General features: G+C 39.1%; 1 long non-coding RNA gene and 1 pseudogene across 1 annotated transcript in view; both read right to left on the reverse strand.

The window, feature by feature from the left end:
- LOC111187685 (uncharacterized) overlaps positions 1-21,715 on the reverse strand; it is a 461,235-nt gene that overhangs the window by 358,869 nt on the left and 80,651 nt on the right. The window lies entirely within an intron of this gene.
- LOC149749190 (small nucleolar RNA U3) lies at positions 17,153-17,246 on the reverse strand (annotated as a pseudogene).

Consider the following 21,715-nt stretch of genomic DNA (forward strand, 5'->3'; position numbering starts at 1 on the left):
ATATTATTTTGATGATGATGACCTAATTTGCCAAAGTCCCTAAGTTACCTCTTCCTGAGTTTTTACTTCCAAGCCAGATGTGCCTGCATAAAACAAATGTCCAAATTTTCCTCCCTGCACTTATACTCTTAAAATGTTTGCATTTCCATTTAGAAATAAATTTCCTCCCCAACCTTGAGGATACACCCTAGGGGTTCCCATGAATGATTTGAAAACAGTACATATTCCCAATGTTGGGTACAGAAAAGTCTCCAGTTAAAAACCACACTAAAAATTTTTAACAAGAATAACTGGAGCTACGGGTTATGTACCTATACCTTTGGCAGCCTGCAGATTTGACCCCAGAGGAAAACTTCAAAATTAGAAATTGTGGAAATGTAACTTGAAAGAATTTTCGGTCTGGTCAATCCTTGATAAACACCATTAATGTAAGGGAAAGAGGTGTGCCTATATACAAATAATGTATAATCAAAATTCACTTATATTTTTCTTATTGATAAAAGTTTTAAATACACTAGGACTCAGAGTTTTCAAGAATAATAATCATATCTGCTGTGTGTTGGAAAGGGCAGGAGGTGGGATGGGAGTGAACACTAGATGAAAAGTCAAAAGACAGAGCAGATAAGTGAGAGCTAAACATTGGCTTGCATATGCTAAAAATATGCTAAACTTGGGTTTAGAATTGCAGGGAAGAAGTTCAGAGCAGGTGCGACGTAATTCAACAGTCATACATGTTTTTAAAACACTCTGGAAGAGTTGTTGACTACTCAGTGAGTCATCCGTGCCATTTGGCAGATCTAAGTCTGCATTAACTGAAGCATGGAGTCCAAAGCAAAAGCACCTTCCTTGATTATGGTCCTAAGGTTGCAACTTCCTCCTGAGACCTGAACCCAATTGCCAGGAAGAGGCAGGCTTTGGACTGGGGTTCCATGTGTGCAGGCCCAGTTAGCAAGGAGACTGCTTGTAGAAGCTGGGGTTAGAATAAGCACTCTGATCTCTCGTTTGCATTTTTTCTTCCACCCGCCATTGATCCTTCTCTGATTTAGCAGTTCATGCTCACATTACAACAAAAGCGTCTGTCTAATTATCATCTTTACTTGTGATTCTTCTTTTTTCTTTCTTTCTTCTTGAAGGTTTCTCTGGTGCTCATGAACCCAGGATCCCAGCTTCTTATGTGTCTGTGTCTTCTTCCTCCTCTTCATCCACCACCTCTTCTTCCTTCTTCCAACTCCTAGCTCCTCTCCCTGCCTATGGAGGCCTTCCTGTGTGCCAGACACTAGATGTGTTATCTTACATTTGCCTCAGAATAACCTTGCCCCACCCGCTACACCCCAGTCTAGGGCATCTCCCTTGGTTATAACATGCTCCTTCCCTCTGCCCTATAATTCTTAATCTTGACTCACTATAGGCTAAGGATTAGCTATAAAGATGGTGGAGGTCTAATCCACCCCTTGGAGATCATAGTGTCAAAGAATGTGAAGGCAGTACCTGGTTCAAGCGGGCACTAATTTAATGTTGTTTAAAATTGAATAAACAACTCAGAGACCATGTTTCCAATGCCACTCAGTGAACAAAACAGAGAAAAGTCCCCCTCTTCATGAAGCTTATGTTACAGTGGGAGACAGACGATAAAGATAAAAAGTAAAATATACAGTCCAGTAAAGAGGAACAAGTTCTCCAGCAGATGTTACCAGTGGCCTTCTCAGATTCCCTGGACTCCATTCCTACCCAACTTGACCCCAGGGCTCCTACTGTGAGCCTCAGAAGGCTTCCTCAGGCAGCCAGAGGACATATGCTCAAGCGCAGTGATGGAAAATGCTGGGAACTTATGGAAAACGCTGGGAAGTTAAAGTCCCAGCTCCACACCCCAATCCCCAGGGCAGCTCTCAACCATGGATTGATGAGAATTGGTGGATAAACACCCCACTTCCTTATGCCTCAGACATACTTCAAGGCATGTCCATGCAGTCTCCCTGAGTTCCCTGGCAGGACTGAGTCCCAGTTGCCCACAACAGTAACCTCTGATTGCCCTACCCTGAATTGGCTTCCTTCCCCTCCTGGTCTCTCTCTCCTACTAACTCCAACCCTAACCCTAACCCTAACCTGACTTGCCTTCCTGGGATCACCTCCCATGTAAACCACTGGCGCTCAAACCCTTGTCTAAGGTCTTGCTTCTGGGCGAGACAAGTGTTAAGGAAAACATGAGGCAGAGAAAGAGGAAATGAAGTATTGGGTAGGGTGAGATTTCAGATTGCATGATAGAGAAAGGCTTCACTGAGGTGATTTTGAAAAAAGACTTGAATGAAGGGAGGAATTAGGTCACTGTAGTTCCAAAACAGGGTCATTGCTAAGTCTATCACCCCATGTTACATCCAGAGCCACAGTGAAGCATTTGTTCAACCTGGGGTGTTTTCCCCCTCTCTGGTGTTTGAAAATAAAATGTTCGTCCCTAGTAATTTGGTGAGGTTTGGATTTTCACTGCCAGAGGCAAAATATTAATTCTCCTTCACAGCATTTTGATATAAATGCATGTGAAACCCTTAGGGCATCTTGCCCTCTTATTATAAGATGTCTCGTCAACTGTCTCAGCTCAAGGCCACAAAACTGACTCAATACTAATACGTTCTCCCTCAGAGGAATTCTCAACAAAATTTCATGTGTACTGATACGAACGTGGTAAGGATTCACCGCGTTCATATCAGTACACATGAAATTCACCACTCTAAGTCACTTTCACTTAGAGCCTCCAAAGAATAAAATATCATTCCTTACCGTCACCCGAAGCTTACTACGTGACACACTGGCCCTGTGTTTGTAGTGACCTGCAATATATGCACTGAATATGGAGAGAGGGAGAGAAAGAAAGACACAGAATCACTGGCTTCTAAAATTAGAAGCTACCTCAATAGGTAAATCTCTTACTCAAGACAGGAATCCCTACCCCATCATTCCTGATCAGTGGGTCACCAGTTCCTGCTCAAACACTTCTACTAAAGTGGTTCTCACTCCAAACAAGCCAACCTATTCCATTTTTTAACAGCTTGTAAAATAATTCTTCATACTGCCTGTTGTTTCTTTGTACTTTCTCATTATTCTTTCTGGAAACATAAAAACAAAACTAAATTCCCCTTCCACTTGGCAAATATGTGCCCCATAAATACCTTCTCTATATGTGAAAGCACTTGCCACTCTGCTTTGACATGGTTTCAAGATTTTCTCACCATCCTGATGGCCTTCCTCCTGACATACTGTGCTTATCGACGTCCGTGTAAAAGGCTGGGGCTCAGAATTGAGCACAGTATTCTGCTGGTTACAATGGTCTGATCAATAAATCAATCTTTAGGACTCCACTTTCCTTGGTCTAAAACAATAGTTCTCAGATTTTGTCCCTTTTTTTCCTGGTTTTCTCCCAGGTGTCCTAAGATGACAGTACCTCCCCTGGGGTTCTGTTGTTAGCCCTCTAACGTCCTCAGCGTGTAAGCTTTCCTGGGATATGCTCAGAAAAACTCATGGGCTCCACAGCCATCTATAAACTGACAACTTCCAAATCCACATCTCTAGCTCTGACCCCCAGACTTATCTAAGTCAAATGTCAAATGAACATTTCAAGTAGATATCCCATAGGTCTTCAAACTCGACATATCCAAAACTAATCTTAATATTTTACCTTCTAAACTAGATCTGTCTATATTCTGTACTCTGGATAACGACCTCATTTCATTTCTTCCCCATCCAGAAATTAGCAAAACATATCTCAAACTTTTCAACTTATTTCTGTCTCCTTTTGCCACCATCCTAGTCCAAACCACCAACATTTCTTTCCTAGACAATCTTATTCTTTTTTTTTTTTTTTTTTTTTTTTTTGCGGTACACAGGCCTCTCACTGTTGTGGCCTCTCCCGTTGCAGAGCACAGGCTCCGGACGTGCAGGCTCAGCAGCCATGGCTCACGGGCCCAGCCGCTCCGCAGCATGTGGGATCTTCCCAGACCGGGGCACGAACCCATGTCCCCTGCATCGGCAGGCGGACTCTCAACCACTGCGCCACCAGGGAAGCCCGACAATCTTATTCTTAATTATTTCCCTACTACCTCTCCTCCTCCCCACCCCAGCAAAAGCCCAATCCATTCTCCAAACTCTGATTATTCAGAGTAATCCTTCTAAAATGCGAATATGATCACACCACTTCTCTGCTTAAGTTCCTTTTGTGGCAGAAGTGTGCCACGTCTGTGGGGCTGTCATGGGAAATGATGTTGAACAGGTGGATGTTGGTCAGATCAAAACCGATGCTAAAAGGAACAAAAATAATAAATAAATAAGACTTTTAAGATAATGCTAAGGAGAATTCCTTCCTCACATGCAAAATTCCTGGGCCTCTTTGTGCAGATCTAAGTAATGGGTGACAGAGAGATATAAGAGAATCCTAGATTGGCTTGATTCATTTTTACAGGAAAGGGCAAATTTTACTCTCTAAGAGAAGAAAATATACCAGAAGATAGGAGAGTAGGGACAAAAGGATAAAGGCCAGCACGGGCTATTTTTGAAGTTCTGAAAACTGGGGGGAGAATAAGAGAGCTTAGGGCCACGTACCACACCATGATCAGTGAGACTTTGAGAAGATAAATGGGTAAACGACTTTTTAAAGTTTTGCAGTGTTTTATGAACGTCATCTCCACTTCACACTGTCCAAGAGACTATAGTAAAATTTTTAATTGCTTTGCAATTATTTTTACATGTTAGACTGGTGTTTCTGTGCCTGGAATAATAAATAGAGACAGGCTCTAAGATAAGAACAAAAAGGTCCAGCATCACTGGGGTTATAGACATAAGAGTCAAATTTTCTGCCTCCAAAATCTGCCTAGTGCTTAGAATGGTAATAAATACAGCATTGCTTTAAGGTGTTGTATCTAAGGTACCATGACTTCCAAATGCTCTACTCCTCACCCCACCCCAACTCCCAACCAAGTGTGAAAACCACTGGTCTTGACTTAGTTTTATTTACTCAAAAGTACAAAACTTGCCCATATGATTGCAGGCTCACAATATTATACACCATGCACACCACAGATCCCTCACTGTAAAAGTTTATCTGTATTATATAGTAGTTCCACAATAGGTATCTTACCCTCGGAATGCAGCCCATCTATTCTTACTGGGGTTAGAGATCACTTAGGGTGCCAGCTTTATTATCACACCCGACCAAAGCCTTTCCATTCCCAAATTGTCTCTATCACAATAGCTTCCACTTTTAGCTGATAAGGGTTCAATAGGCTTTCCCAAAACTGATTGTGTGCCTAGACCAAAATCATTGTAAAAACCAAAGTTGCATGGAAAATTAGAGAAGCCAGGAATGAGTCTGAAAGAGAATGCATCTCCCACAGAAAGGTCTTCTCATTAGACTTTGTGTTGGAGATGATGGACTACCAGAGAGAAGAACCCTTTGATCTGTTTTCCACAGGCTGGAGGTAACTGTGGCAGGCATTTCTGGACCCAAGGCTGGGGACCTGGATCAGACTGCATCCAAAGGATCCATTCCAGCAGCCTTTGAAGGAGTGCTCTAGGCTTATAAACTAGAGAACTTTGAAGAGCATGACCACAAAAGGTCGTGAAATTTAAAAGTTGGTACAGGGCAGAGGAAAGCATCTTTGTGACCCTCCCATCAGATCAAATTGGCTAAGGGATCCCTGAGATAGACCTTGAGGGTGGTCCTCTGGATTAGGAGCAATTTGGGCTTGAAGTGGACCACCTTTCTCTACCAGTAGAAATAATCTTGGCTGCAAGAAACAGCCCGCTTAAATTTGCGTGATCAATTAAGGAAATGTATTAACTCAGAGCTCTTAAAAGCAGTGGTCAGATACGATTTGATCAGGATTCTGGCTCATTTCTCTCCGATTCTCTTTCTCCTCTTTCCATGTGTCTGCTTCAGGTTGGCTGCAGTAGTCTCAGGACTAACATCATAAGTATGTCCAGAGGAAGAGAAGGCATCCTCGTGCCTGGTGGCTCTCCCATGAAACCAAAGAAAACACTCTACCCAAGGTCCCCAGCAAGCATCTGTTATTGTGACACATGTCTATTCCAGAATCAATCACTGTTGCACTGGAGAACTACCCTGGAACTGCGGGTGGGCTCAGCTTCCCTTGGGGTCCCTAAGCTGTGGTGGCAAAGGTTAGATTCCTTAAAGAGAGGTACTTTTGGAAAGGGGGAAAAGAATGGATACTGGGAGAAAACTAACAATGTCCTCTGCATTTCATGTAGTAGCTTTGTGCTCTCCAGCCTTTCCCTTTTCTCAATCCACATTCCTGGGGTCCAAGAAGCAATAACAATAACCAGAGCAACAGTCCAGAGGAGTCCTGGATTCTGGTATGCGCTTTAGCAGTTTATATAGAACTAAAAATCATTGACCCATTTCATTTCCTCCAGTGATGTGCCCAATTGTCAGTTCTATATTCTGACAGAGGCTTTTAAAAGCTCTATGCTCAATTCTTTGGAACTGATACCAATAATGAAATCATATCCTTACAACACCTATCTTGATTTCTCATTGTCATTAAGCTGGAAAATTCAACTATTCAGTATGATGATCATTTCCAGCCTTTGATAAGATTTTTCCATTTTCTCTCTATTTTAATGCTTTTAAATTGTAATAAAGCTTTAAAGACTGAGCTACCAATAGTTTCATTTGTCTGTCTTTCAGCTCTAATGAATACAGATGGGCATAGAAGAAAAGGAATCCAGGATTTGGTCTAATCCTATAATCTTTCTCATTTGCTTGTGAAAGGTTGAATAATTCCAGATGAATACCTTGTAATGCCAGTGTTTTCTCATACCAATGATTTATCTTCTCATTGACACTAAAGAAATATTCAATATAATGTGCATATATAAACTACAAAATGATAATAACCCACATACGATAAGCCATAGTAACCAGTATAATCAGAAGTAATGTGTAGGTCTGCATGTATCACTAAATGTATTACTAAATGAAAAAAAAGTACTGAGAGCATTTTCTGCCCCATAAAATAAGAAATCATCTTGTTTTCTCTCTGACAATATTTGTCCAAATATTATAGTTGATCTATCCATATTGTGATAAGCTGTGACATTAAAATTCTCCCATTGGAGTCCACATTAAAATTTTTATTTCTCTGCCATTTACCTAGTCATTTGTCAGTCTAGTTATGTGGAAAAAAAAAAAAAAAGAATTAACTTCTGGCTTGCTCATATGTCTCTGAAGAATTGATGTTTTCTACATAAATTTTATTGTTTCCCCAGTCGAAAAAAAATCAAACCCCAAGTGTTCTAGGTTCATCAAAGCAAGCATATTAGTCAGCTCAATTTCCCTTGGTTTGGTGGTACATGTGGTACATTGCATAGCTAGGATAATACAGCTAATAAGTGACAATGATATAGTAATATGATATAGATAATAGTAATTAATGATCCTATGATCCACAGTGAGCTCTGTCTACTAAATAAGAGGAATTGCATGAAATGACAAACCTTTACAATGATGGAGCAAAAAGCATCTCTGGAAGGAAAATCTCTGAGTGAGCAATGGCAGATTGGTAGGAAGCTTGTTTATTTCCTCTTCAGTTTCATCTGCTCTTGTGAAAGAGTCTCTTTCTCCAATTCCACCTTGTTATCAACATTCCCACTTTCAGGGGGATGCTCTTTAATATTATGACTCAAATGTGTATAAAACCCAAATCCATTTCATTTGTCCCCATATTAGAGAAGCTAGAGTTAATTTCCAAATGAGATGAAAAAATCCAGAGAACTTAAGGTTTAAACTTACAAAGCATAGTTTCCAGGTCCCAGCTCACTCAGTTCATAAGCCCTGTTTCATTTAACATCCTATTTCAAATGTGTTAAAAGGAACTAAACAAAGGTATTTTAGGTCATTTTGCCTATGTTTGGGATCAGTCTGAAAGAGAACCGGGGACATTAAAAGATGATATGGTTCCTGAAGAAAAAAAAAGATGATATGTAGTTCAATCATGAAAATTTATTATTTTATAGACAGGTATCTCTTTTTATTCAAATTCAAGCAAATTTAAATTAATAATATCATCTTAACTTAAAGCATTCACTTGTCTTCCCTCCAGAAATTCTTGAGTAGCAAAAATACAGTCCTTTGGGTATTAAAAGCATACTACAAATGGTTTTTGCTTTCATCAATGAAGACTGGGTGATTTAGACCAAACCTACTGCTGAGAATTACTTGAAAAGCTGAACAAACATTTTTTAAATGTTTGAAGGCACAGAGAAATAATAAGGCAGTGACAAATAACGTAGCCAAGGTCCAGAAGAATAAGAATACTCAAAAAGTGAGCCTGGAATTTGGAGCCACTTTTCTACCACAGAACTGTGCCAATGTTCCAGCAGAAGCAGTTGAGAGGCTGAGAAACTGATCAGAGTTTTTAACAGACTCACAAGGCTAGGAGGACAAAATTTGGAATTCACGGCTTACTGGGAAGTAGACAGGGTTGATAAATCCACCACCCTCCCCCTATCTCCCAAGGCATAGGGTTGACATCCTCGAGGACCCGTCTATTATGAGTAAGGCTGAACTGAAAATAGATCAGCCCCCACAGAGCTGGAAACTCAACTTCCTTTCATTTCAAATATTGATTAAATTAAGAAGGTCTGAGATTACTAGTGTTACCTAGCCTGCATAAATGCAAATACAAGTTTTCCTTGAGGGTAAGATAACATCCAGAGCTACAAATTATCTCCAGTTCCTCATAATCTTTGGCACTCAATCAAAATATCAAGGAACATGAGATGACAAGACAATATGAATAAAAACAAAAGTAAACAACAGCAATCAAATACAGACCTACTGGAGATAAAGAAATGGAGTTAACAGACCCAAATATTAATATAACTATGCTTAGCATGTTCAAGGATACAAAAAACAAGATTTTTAATTTAGGAAGAAAATCAGAAATTATAAAAGAGAGAGAATTATAAAATTTTTTAATAAAATAATTGAAATTAAAGATTTCCTATATGTGTTAAACAGCACTCAAGACCCAGTCAAAGGGAGAATTAATGAATTGGAAGATAAGTCAAAAACTGTCCAAACTGAATGAAAAAGAAACAAGAAGACTGATAGGATAAAAAAAATAGGTAAGACATACAGGGGATATAATGAAAGGGTAATTTAAATATAAAAGGAAGAAGACAAAAGAAATGGAGAGTTAATGGATGAGAGGGTTTCCCAAACTGGTGAAAGATATCAAGCCAAACCTCTGAAATGACCTATAAACCTCAAGCAAGATAAATGCAAAGTAAAATACACTTAAGCGAACCATAGTAAAACTGCTAAAACAGAAAGACAAGGAAAAATGTTGAAGCAGCTCCCCCAAAATAAATATTGCCTTCTAAAAGGAAAATATCACTTTTCAACAGAAACAATGGAAGTCAAAAAACAATGTATAATGTCTTCAAAGTGCTTCAAAAGGAAAATAACTGCCAAACTATACCCAGTGAAAATGTCCTTTAAGAATGCTAGTAAAAGATGCAAACTGGTACATACAGAATGGATAAACAGCAAGGTCCTACTGTATAGCACAGGGAACTATATTCAATATCCTGTGATAAACCATAATGGAAAAGAATATGAAAAAGAATGTATATACATGTATAACTGAGTCACTTTGCTGTACAGCAGTAATTAACACAACATTGTAAATCAACTATACTTCAATAAAATTTTTTTTTAAAAAAGAACGCTAGTAAAATAACATTTTCAGGCAAACAAAAAAACAAGAAAGCCACTTCTGGACCCACACAAAAGGAAATATCAAAAGATGTCCTACAGGCAAAAGGAAAATAATCCCAGGTAGAATATTAAAAATTTAAGAAATAAAGGAATTAAGAGAGAAAAAAGCAGAAAATAAATATTGATTGTATAAAACAATAACACTAATATCTTGCAGGGCTTAAAATACAGATAAAATTAAATATGCAAATAGAATTAAATATACAGCAATAATAGGTCAGGATGAGTATAAATGGAGTTAAAGAATTCTTGGATTTTCTTGAAAGGTTCTTGAATTTTCTTGGAAAAGATGAAAGTACTTATTTATATTAAACTTCCTTAAGTCAAGGACAGATTGTAATCTGTGATCAAGAGTAAATATTAGAAGCACAGTAAAATATTTTATAATTAACCTATTAATAGAAAAAAATGAATAATAAAAATACTTTAATTCAAAAGAAGGCAAGAAGAAAGAAGTTGAAAACAAGTAGGAAGATCATAGATTTATAACAAACTATTTCAGTAATTACATTAAATGTAAGCATCTAAATGTTCCATGTAAAAGCTAACAAATTAACGGAACCCAAGGAGGGAGACGTTGGAACGCCCAATCTATAGCTGGTAGGTCAGAAGCACAGGTGACAACCTGGGCTTCTGACTGGCATCTGAAGTGGGGGGTGGAGGGAGCACAGTCGTAAGATTGAGCTCGTAACCTGTGGAATCTATGCTATCTCTAGGAAGATAGTATCAGAATTAAGCTGAATCGTAGGACAGCCAGACGGAGTCTGGGAACTGCTTGGTGGCGTGGGGGAAATGCCTCATCCCACATGGAAATTGGATCCAAGAACCCAATAAAGTGTTGGAGAAAATGTAGAGCAACTAGAACTCTCATATACTGCTGCTGGAAATGTAAAATGGTACAACTACTTTGGAAAACAGTTTGTCACTTACGGTTAAACATATACCTAAGGTATAACCCAGCCATTCTACTCTGACATATTTACCAGAGAGAAAGGAAAGCATATGTTCACACAAAAACTCATACACAAATGTCGGCAGCAAGAAGGGAGCTGTCTAAGAGGGGCTTTGGAGGTGCTGGCTATGTTTTATTTTTTGACCTGGGTGGAGGATACATGGGTGTGTTCATTTTGTGATAATTCTTTAGGCTATACACTTAGAATTTGTTCACTTTTCTGTATGTTTGTTATTTAAAATAATGTAGAAGTTTTTGCAAGCCTATAAAAAAATCCCTAAAATATCACTAAATCAAAATATGTGTTGCTCCTTTAAGTATATAATACAAAAATATCATCACCATATAACTAGTGGTGACATTTAAATTGAGGGCTAGCAACTGAGGAGAGAGTAATTTATGTGAAGGAAGCAGTTAAAAAAATTTAGGTTTATGTTCTTGCCTGAAAATATGAAGAGTAAAACCTTGCTTTTCTCAGTTGCGTGGCAAAGTGCATCTATTTCATTATTGTGAGGTATTTCCAAAAAGAGCAAAATAAACATGGTTTGCAATAACAACACCAAAAGTGTGTGTGTATCCACATCTGAAGTTGACTTAAAATTTGAATTTAAAGAAAGTGACAAAAATAGCAGGGACAATAAATATCTTGCACATAGTTTTAAAAGTCAGTTGCAGAAGAAATAGTTCTTAGTAGAAATTTAAAACAAGGGATATGGAGGGGGAAAGTCTTATTTATTGATATTTATTTATAGCCTGCAATGTTAAAAAAAGGTTTAAAGTGACTTAACAGGGAAGAATAAATGTACATAAAAAAAGTTCATAAAATAGGGATGAAAAAAGGAAAGCAGTGATTTTTTTTAAGTAGAAATGAATATGCCAACCGAAAGACTGCCAAAAATATGTTTCCAATTCAGATTTTTCCCCTGAGCCCCAGCCTTATATAATCCTATTTCCTGTTGGACTTGAATTATGATATATTTGTATTTTAAAGTGCTTCAACATAGACAGTGTTCTATGTATATTTGTATTAGTAAATTTAAGCTGCACAGTTAACCTAATCAGGAATCTATATCCTAGGGGTGGTCAGCTAGTGCTCTAATCAAGAATTCCATCTCCAAGGGCAGAAACAGAGACACAGATGCAGAGAACAAACAATGGACACCAAGGGGAGAAAGTGGCGGGGGTGGGTGGTGGTGGTGTGATGAATTGGGAGACTGCAATTGACATATATACACTAATATGTATAAAATGTATAAATAGCAAGAGCCTGCTGTATAAAAAAAATTCAAAAAAAAGAATTCCAGCTCCAGCTGCAACTATTACATGTGCTTCTGTTATCTTTATCTTTGATCAACGCTAGAGGTTTACTAATTAGCATAATGAATGCTAAAAAACCAAGTTTTCACTAGTAAACGAATAGCCCAGAGGATATTAGAAATGAGCTCTCGATGGAGAAATTAGTGGGATTTCACTGATATTTATTGAATAAAATACTTTTGAGACACTCTCCTCCCTCACAAGAAGAGAGAATGAGAAAATAGCAGAGCCCACAGTCTGTTTCTTTATGGACAATGCTTGAGATTTGATACTTAAATAGTCCAATAGTCCTCTACTTAGTGCAACCACTGGGACTGAGGACTCTAGTTGCCCCACGTGCCTGTTCCAGGTGAACCTTTTATGAAGATGTCATTGTGACAGCTAATAAGACAGAGTCCTAAGACTCTATCAACCTTACACAACAGTTTATGTGACTTATTTTGTGCCTGCTTGCTGATAAATTCTTACCTTAAACATAAAAGTCTGTGTGTATGGCAGAAATTGATCTAAGCCTTGCCATCAATGTAATCTGATATCAGTCTATAGAAAAATAGTTGACCCTCAGCCACCTTAGATTTTTGAGTCCATACTATCATTAACCAAAAAGAACCTAATAGTTAATGCAAAAACAAATTGGCTTAGGTCAGCTCACAGCTTGCAACTGATGTCGTCTCAAATGCAGAAAGCCAAAACTAAACTCAGGCTACCCTACCTCCAGCATGATATTCCTTCTGTTTTCTTTTTTCCTAAATTAATAGGCCTACCATTTATCTTGCCTTCCAAGCCAAAATCTGGCGTCATCCTGATTTCATCCCTGCCTCACCCAATATAATTTCCTATGTGCCAATACTGTTCTAACTTGGTTTTTTAATGTATTAAGTAACTGAAGCTTTACCATAGGATATGATGAAGAAATGAAAGCATCAAGCTTAAGAAGTACCCTTAGGTCACACAGCTACTAAGAGGGAGAACCAAGATTCAAACCTAGGCAACCTGGCTCCAGAACATGCACTCACCCAAAACTCCTATCAGTTTTACCTTCTTAAATATATTCATCTATATAGCCTCATCCCCAAGCCCATAACCACCCCTTATTTCAGGCATCATTTCTTGCCTAAATAATTATGAGAGCCTCTGGTCTGAGACCTGTCTGATTCATTTGTACTATATGTATAAAGTGCAAATTATATCATGGTATTCACCTACTTTAACCCTTCAAAGGTTTTGCCATCACCACAGTATGATGGCTGAACTCCTTGGCAAAGTACATAGGGCCCTTATGATCTGGTTGGTCCAACTTTCCCCTCTCAGATCTGCCCCTCCCCACATAGCACTCCAGACCTGAGCTACCTTTTGCAACCTTTGTAAAGGCCCAAGAAGTCTCTCCTAGTCCTTTATACTAATAATGCTCTTGCTGTTCCCTCTATTTGGACTGCCTTCCCCTCCTTATCTACTTGAAGAAATGGTATCCATCCTTCAGGACGCAGACCCTCTGTGATAGCTTACGTATACCTCCACAGAAGTAGTCAGCCTTTCCACTGCATTCCAACAGAACTCCTACACTTGATTTTATTATAGCGTGTGTACTCATGTTTCTTCTATTAGCATTCCTAAAGGGCAGGAGCCACATCTTACTCATCTTTGTAACCCTGGTACCTGGACTCTAGCAGCCATGCAAATAAATAGGTATTCAATAATATAAATGGTTGATTGACGGAGCTACCATATTCAGGTGAAAGATTTGGCTCTGGGCTTCCAGGCAGCCATGGCAAAAGAAATGGGGGAGGGAGAGGTGGAAGAAGAAGAAGAAGAAATAGGAGGCGGAGGAAGAAGGAGGGGAGGAGGGGAGGAGGAGAGGGGAAAGGAAGAAGGGGGAAGAAGAGGAGGGAGGGAAGGAAGGAAAGGAAAAGAAATACACAGTATTATATTACTTCCAATTAAATGTTACTATAAAAAAAAAGACATAAATTCTGCATTTGCTATGCTGCTTTTGAACTGCGGTGAAAGTAGAGTCAGAGAAACTGAAACTGTCATTAGAATGTGCTGTCAGCATCTGAGATTTCACAGAATAGTCTGGAAGGTGACAGTGAGTCCAGGACTGAGAATGGCTGCAGTGCTGTTGAAGCTTCTTCCAGTCTCTGTGCTGAATCCAGGTAATACCTCAATGAGCAAAACCAAACAAAGCCCCTGCCCTCTCAGAGTTTTCTTGCTAACTGGGGGAAGAAGAAGGGATCAGTCAAAATCTAATCAGGAAAACAAAAACCACCTCTGCTCAACCTCTGCTTCGTTCCCTTGCCAGATGATGATCTCAAAAACAGTCCCTAACTAACATGCCAATCTCCATCTCAGAGGCTGCCCCCCGGGAGCTCAACCTGTGACACTAGCACGTAATTCATTCAGAACAGAATGACGCCTGAGAAGTCTCCCTGAGGCCCAATGTGTTCACTGCTTTTGGACTTCACTCGGGGGCTGCAGATGCAAACTAGTAACAGCCAGCATTTACTGAGTATTTACATGTGTCAAACAATTTACACGTTAACTCATTTAATATTTACAGCTTCATTTGACAGAGGAGGAAACTGAGGAACAGAAAGATTAAGAAACTTGATAAAGATCATACATCTGGTATGTAGTGGTGCCAAGTTACAAACCCAGACACTCTGCTTAGGCAGCCCTTTTCCTTATCTCATCACAATACTTCCTCTCATGCACGTGGTTGTGGTGAATGGCTGTTTTCCTGTGTTGGTGAAGGTCCATCCCCAGGTAGATATACCCACATTCTCTCGGTGGAAGCAGATTTTTGGAAGAAAATTGTACATGCTTTCTATGAATAGATTTCTCTTTCTTACTGTGTTCCGCTTATACTAATACCAATATTACCTTGCGCTAATTGGAGACACGGCCTAGAAGGGATGAAACAGACAGACCTAGAAATATCTGTTGGACTAGCTCACAGAAAATGTAGGACCCAAGTAGACTCTCAACAGGAAAATATATAGGTACATTAAAAAGTATTCTTAACCCTTTCTAAATGTGATTTAAAAAATTTTTCGGTTTTATAAAGTTATAATTGACATATAGGAATTGTTTATATTTAAGGTGTACAACTTGTTTTGATATCAAAACATTGTATACATTGTGAAATTATCACCACAACCAAGCTAATTAACATATCCATGACCTCATTTAATCACTAGTTTTCTTTCTTTCTCTCTTGCTTTTTCTTTCTTTCTTTTGATAGTGAGAGCAATTAAGATCTACCTTCTTAGTGAACTTCAGGTACACAATACAGTATTAACTGTAGTCACCATGCTGTTCCAATGAGACGACACCTCTTGCCTGTTAGGATGGCCATTATCTAAGAGACAAGGGATGACAAGTGTTGGTGAGGGTGTGGAGAAAAGGGAACACTTGTGCACTGTTGGTGGGAATGGAAATTGGTGCAGTCACTATGGAAAACAGTATGGAGATTCCTCAAAAACTTAAAAATTAAATTGCCCTATGCAATCCCACTTATGGATATATATCTGAAAGAAATAAAATGACTATCTCAGCGAGGTATCTGCACTCCCACGTTCATTGCAGCATTATTCACAGTAGCCAAGAGATGGAAACAACATTAATATCTGTCAGTGGATAAATGGATACAGAAAAGATGGTGTATATATAACAATGAAATGTTATTCAGCCTTTAAAAAGAAGGAAATCCTGCCATTTGCAACAATGTGAACGAACCTGGAAGATATGCTAAAGGTAACAAGGCAGACACAGAAAGACAAATATTGCATGGATCTCATTTTTATGTGGAATCTAAAATAATCAAACTCACAGAAGCAGAGAGTAGAATGGTAGTTGCCGGGGTGAAGGAGAGAGGGAAATGGGAGATGTTGGTCAAAGGGCAAAGTTTAAATTATGCAAGATGAATGAGTTCTGGAGACCTAATATATTCTTAACTTTTTAATTGCAATAATAGGTAAAAGTGTATCCTTTGTCAAACTCGTGGGTAAAGGATGTGGTATTCCATACAGTATATTCCAAAGGCCAAGGAACGGATGGTTTGCAATTACCATGACTTGTCTATTTCCTGTTTCCACTTCTAGAAAAATATAGATTTGATAGAATTCAATAAAAAACTAGTATGTGAGAGAAAACAATAAAGCAAACCTACTAAAAAGGTCTATTTGGCGTGGTCTTTCAGGTCCAGTTTCCTTTTGAGGCTGCGACAGGGTCCTAAATACGTTCTTGATCATGTTATTACTCATATAATTAAATGACAACAAAATAAGTTCTTTGTATGTGTTTTCTTTTTCAGCCTCTATGGCATGAAATAAACATGAAGCTGTCAAAGAGAATAAACTGAGACAGGCTAAACTAATTTGCCACTGATGATAGTCATTATAAACAACCTGAATACTGTTCCACCTCACTGGGATTTAAATAATCTGTCAAAAAGCAACTATATTTTAAAATCTGCATATGGAATCATGGGACATGAGGAAGAAATGAAGGTATGGTTGGTGAAGTCAACAGAAATATCCTCAATCCTGACACCAAGTCAAAAAAGCCACATTGGGATTAAGTTCTTTAAGCTCCTCTCCTCTCTCCCTCCTTCAAATTCCATCCCCATACAAACAATTATTGCTAGCCCATTCCTTCCTCAATATTTAGGAATATTTCTCAGTGTTTTTAGAAAATTGTGTCTTTTTAGGACCAGCTAGAGGCAAAATTATTAAATAGGACGAGCTATTCTTTCATTTTAAAACTGAGAGTACCCAGTGCCGATGAAGATCTGCACTTAAATGTAAAGTCTTAAACATTCCCAGTGAGAATGTACAGTTCTTTTGAAAATCAAGTTATTAATAATTATACTCCATTTCTGAGAAGATACTCTAGTATAATCATCCTAAAGATGGAAAAAAAACTTTATGCACAAAGACGTTCATTATGGTGATGCTATTTCTAATAGGAAAACATGGAAATAAACGAAATGTCCAACAATATGGGAATGGCTAAATAAAATATGGTGCAGCACACAGGGAAATAGTATGAGCTATCGTAAATAAAATTTGACAAAAGTTTTATAACACACACACATATGTGTGCGCGCACACACACACACACACATACACACAAATATAAACAAAGGTGGTATTGACAAACTATAGAAATGATCCCTGAAAGTATAGTCTTCAAAGGTGGTACTGAAACCAAGCAGGACTGAGTGGGTCCTTCCCGGGGACAGACCGCCACATCCCCCCTGCCTGCCTCTTGTTTGTAGAAAAGCTTTAGCCCCCTAGGCCTTCCCCGAGTTCCAAAGAGCAAACTGAATCGGAGGAGAAAATGCAGAAGCAAAGGAAAACAGTCAAGCAAGAATAAGTAATAATAGGTTAGCCATAAAACAAAGTCAAGGACTTTAGTTCCTCCTCAAGGGCGATAGATAATATCCTGAGCCGTGTCCTTGAGTTGTTTTGCAGATACTAAAACCCCCACCAGTCAAAGAAGTTAACTGCATGCTGACCACCAGCACGTAGACTCCAGATGGGTTGGGGCAAAAAAACTGATAACTGAAATTTCTGAAAGACCACCCTGTTACCTTGCCACCGACCAATGAGAAGGATGTCCACCAGCTGATCATACACCCTGTGATCTTCTTCCTCACCTTGCCTCTAAAATGTTTCCCTGAAAACCTTTGGGGAGATCCAGTTTTTGGAGCATGAGCTGCCTGTTCTCCTTGCCTAGCCCCATGTTGGACACCTTGCAATAAATGTTATACTTTCTTTCACCACGACCCAGTGTCAGTAGATTGGCCTTACTGTGCACAGAACAGCAGACCCAAATTTGATTCAGTAAATGTTATTCAGCCCTTAAAAAGAAGGAAATCCTGCCATCTGCAACAATGTCAACGGACCTGGAAGATATTATGCTAAGTGTAACAAGGCAAACACAGAAAGAAATATTGCATGGATCTCATTTTTAATAATTAAATTAAATTATGCTAAAACAATGGACTCCAAATGGAAATTTAGATATAATTTAGATCCCTACTTTATATTGTATACAAAAACTAAAAACCACATGGATTAAAAGATGTAAACATGAAGAAAAATCTGCAACTTTTGCAGGGAGATATAGTAGTATACCATTATGATCTGAAATTAGGAAAGGATTTCTCAAATAAGATAGAAAAAAAGCCAAACTATAAAGAAAAAGATTGATAAATTGAATTACATTAAAATTGAAAAACCCATATGGCAAAAAATAAAGTGAAAAAGTAAGCCACAGACCGAGAGAAAACATTTCCTTTTTATCCCCCAGCTTTATTGAGATATGATTGACATATACAGTTGTATAAGTTTAAGGTATACAAAATGATAATCTGACATACATATTTTGAAAAATAATTGCCACAATAAGATTAGTTAACACCTCACAGAGTTACCATTTTTTTGTGTGTGATGAAAACTTTTAAAATCTACTCAGTGGGCTTCCCTGGTGGCGCAGTGGTTAGGAATCTGCCTGCTAGCGCAGGGGACAAGGGTTCGAGCCCTGGTCCGGGAAGATCCCACATGCTGCGGAGCAGCTAAGCCCGTGTGCCACAACTACTGAGCGGGTGCTCTAGAGCCCACGAGCCACAATTACTGAAGCCCGCGCACCTAGAGCCCATGCTCCACAACAAGAGAAGCCACCGCAATGAGAAGCCTGCACACTGCAACAAAGACCTAACGCAGCCAAAAAAATAATTAATTAAATTAAATTAAATAATTAGTTTAAAAAAAAAGAATTATAGAATCTACTCAGTTAGCAACTTTCAGGTACACGATACAGTACTGCTAACTACAGCCACCATGATGTATATTTGATCCCCAGAACTTATGCATATTATAACTGGAAGTTTGTGCCTTTTGACCACCTTCACCCACTTCTCCCACCCCACTCCTGCCCCTGGTAACCACCAATTTAGCCTGTTTCCATAAGTTTGGGGGTTTTTTTAGATTCCACATATAAGGGAGATCATAGTATTTATCTCTGCCTGACTTATTTCACTTAGCATTATGCCCTCAAAATACTACCTTGAGGGCAGTATTTTCTTTTTTTTTTGGCTGCACCATGCAGCACATGGGATCTTAGCTCCCCAATCAGGTATCAAAGCCACAACCCCTGCAGTGAAAGTGCGGAGTCTTAACCACTGGACCACCAGGAAAGTCCCTTTTTTTTTATGGTTGAACTCTCTCTATACATGTCACATTTTCTTTATTCATATATCCTTTGATGGACACTTCAGGTTGCTTCCATGTCTTGGCTATTGTAAATAATGCTGCTATGAACATGAGAGTGCAGATATCTCTATGTGATTTCATTTTCCTTGTATATATACACAGGAGAGGGATTGCTGGATCATATGGTAGTTCTATTTTTAACTCTTTGAAAACCTCCATATTGTTTTCCACAGTGGCTATACCAATATATGTTTCCACCAATGGTACACAAGTGTCCTTTTCTCCACATTCCCGACAGCACTTGTTATCTCTTGTCTTTTTGATAATAGCTATTCTAATAGGTGTGAGGTGATATCTCATTGTGGTTTTGATTTGCATTTCCCTGATGATTAGCGATGTTGAGCATCTTTTCATGTACCTGTTGGCCATTTGTATTTCTTCTTTGGAAAAATGTCTATTCAGGTCCTTTGCCCATTTCTTAATTGGATTATTTGGAGGTTTTGCTATTGAGTTGTATGAGATCCTTATATATTTTGGATACTAACCCCTTATCAGATATATGATTTGCAAATATTTTCTCTCATTCCATAGTTTGCCTTTCCATTTTGCTGATTGTTTCTTTGGCGGTGCAGAAGCTTTTTAGCGTGATGTAGTTCCACTTGTTTATTTTTGTTTTTATTGCTTGTGGTTTTGGTATCATATCCGAAAAATCATTGCCAAGACCAACATCAAGGAGCTTACCTCCTACGTTTTCTTCTAGAAGTCTTACAATTTCAGGTCTTACATTTATGTCTTTAATCCATTTTGAGTTAATTTTTGTGAGTGGTAAAAGATAGGGGGGTAGTTTAATTCTTTTGCATGTGGATATCCAGTTCTCCCAACACTATTTATTGAAGAGACTATCTTTTCCCCATTGAGTATTCTTGGCTCCCTTGTCAAATATTTGTTGATTGTACATGTGTGGGTTTGTTTCTGAGCTCTTCATTCTGTTCCACTGGTCTATGTATCTGTTTTCTTGCCAGCATCATACTGTTTGTTTGATAGCTCTGTAGGATAGTTTGAAATCAGGAAGTCTGAGGTCTCCAGCTTTGTTCTTCTTCCTCAGGATTGCTTTGGCTATTCAGGGTCTTTTATAGTTTCATTTGTGTGTTCAAGCAGGGCTTCTGGGTGGGCTCCCTGGTGGGGCAGGGCTGCTGGCTATGTTCCATGGTCAGGTGGGGCCACTAGCTGGGCTCCACAGTCACCTCTAATCAGGTGGGGCTGCAGGCTGTGTTTGCTGGCAGGGTAGTGCCACTGGTTGGACGCCACAATTGGGCAGGGCTGGGGGGCCCATGCACCACAACCTCTCCTGATTGGGTGGGGCCTTAGGCTGTGCCATTGGCTGGATTCTGGAGTTCAGGAGGAGCTGCAGACCCCCAGTGATCCCTGTGAAGTAAGACCCCAGTGAGCCTCCCAGGAAGCATCTCATAGTGCTGGGGAAGCTGAAGGTCCACCTTGGGTTCTCTTTTTCCCACTGGAAAAACCATTGGGCCCTCTTGGTGCGACAGGCACTGGGCTGGCCTGGGGGAGGGGCAATGCAGTCAAAGTGTAGTTGCTCCTTTCACCCTTCAGACGCCATCTGTCTCGGTCTCTACTGTCCAAGGTAGTGCTTTAGCTTCACTCCCATGTTCTAGGACCTTCACAGTGGTGTTTTATCTGTGGGCAGTTAGTAATTGGTCTTCTTGTGATGGGAGCAGGGAAGGGGGGCTCTGAAGTCAGGAACACCCACGTCACCATCTTAATAAAATCACCCCTAAGATATTTCAACATCAGTTTGTATCTTGAACATATAAATTAATATGAGAAACCTAAATTGCACAAATAGAAAAGGAACAAACGCTGTTAACAGGTAGTTTGTACAAGAAAAAATTCAAATGGCTGAGAAGCTGATGAGAAGATGCTTAACCTCACGAATAATGAAGGAAATGCAAATTAAAACCAGAGTAAGATACTATTTCCTATTTGAAAATCTGGCAAAAGATTAAAAAGTCTAATCCTTTTAATCAGCTGAGATGTTAAGAGAAAGAAACTCTCATGCATCGCTAATGTGTTCTGGGTGAGGGTTCTAGGAGAAGACAGTCCAACTAAGTCTCCATTTTGCTTTCCAGAAAACCAGATTTCTAGAGACAATACCTCCCTTTCTGTAGCATAATAAGCTCTTGTTAATGGCGAGAATGTCAAGTCAAGGAGAAAGGGGAGTTAGTACAACTGTATATGCTGGTAAGAAGGTTAAGAAGTCTTCAAGGCAAGAGACATTTTAGCCCTCCCTTAAATCTCACCAATGATCAACTGCCAGCCTCTAAGCAAACCAGACCTTTCCCTTCCTGTGCCTATCATGAGACTAATTCTTCTCTCCCAGCCCCCTCTGAACTGAATCCCACAGGTCTAGTCAACTTGAATGAA

This window comes from Delphinapterus leucas, chromosome 5, assembly GCF_059928025.1.
Source record: "Delphinapterus leucas isolate spDelLeu-1000000601 "Yukka" chromosome 5, BTC_Dleu_Yukka2, whole genome shotgun sequence".
Lineage (NCBI taxonomy): Eukaryota > Metazoa > Chordata > Mammalia > Artiodactyla > Monodontidae > Delphinapterus > Delphinapterus leucas.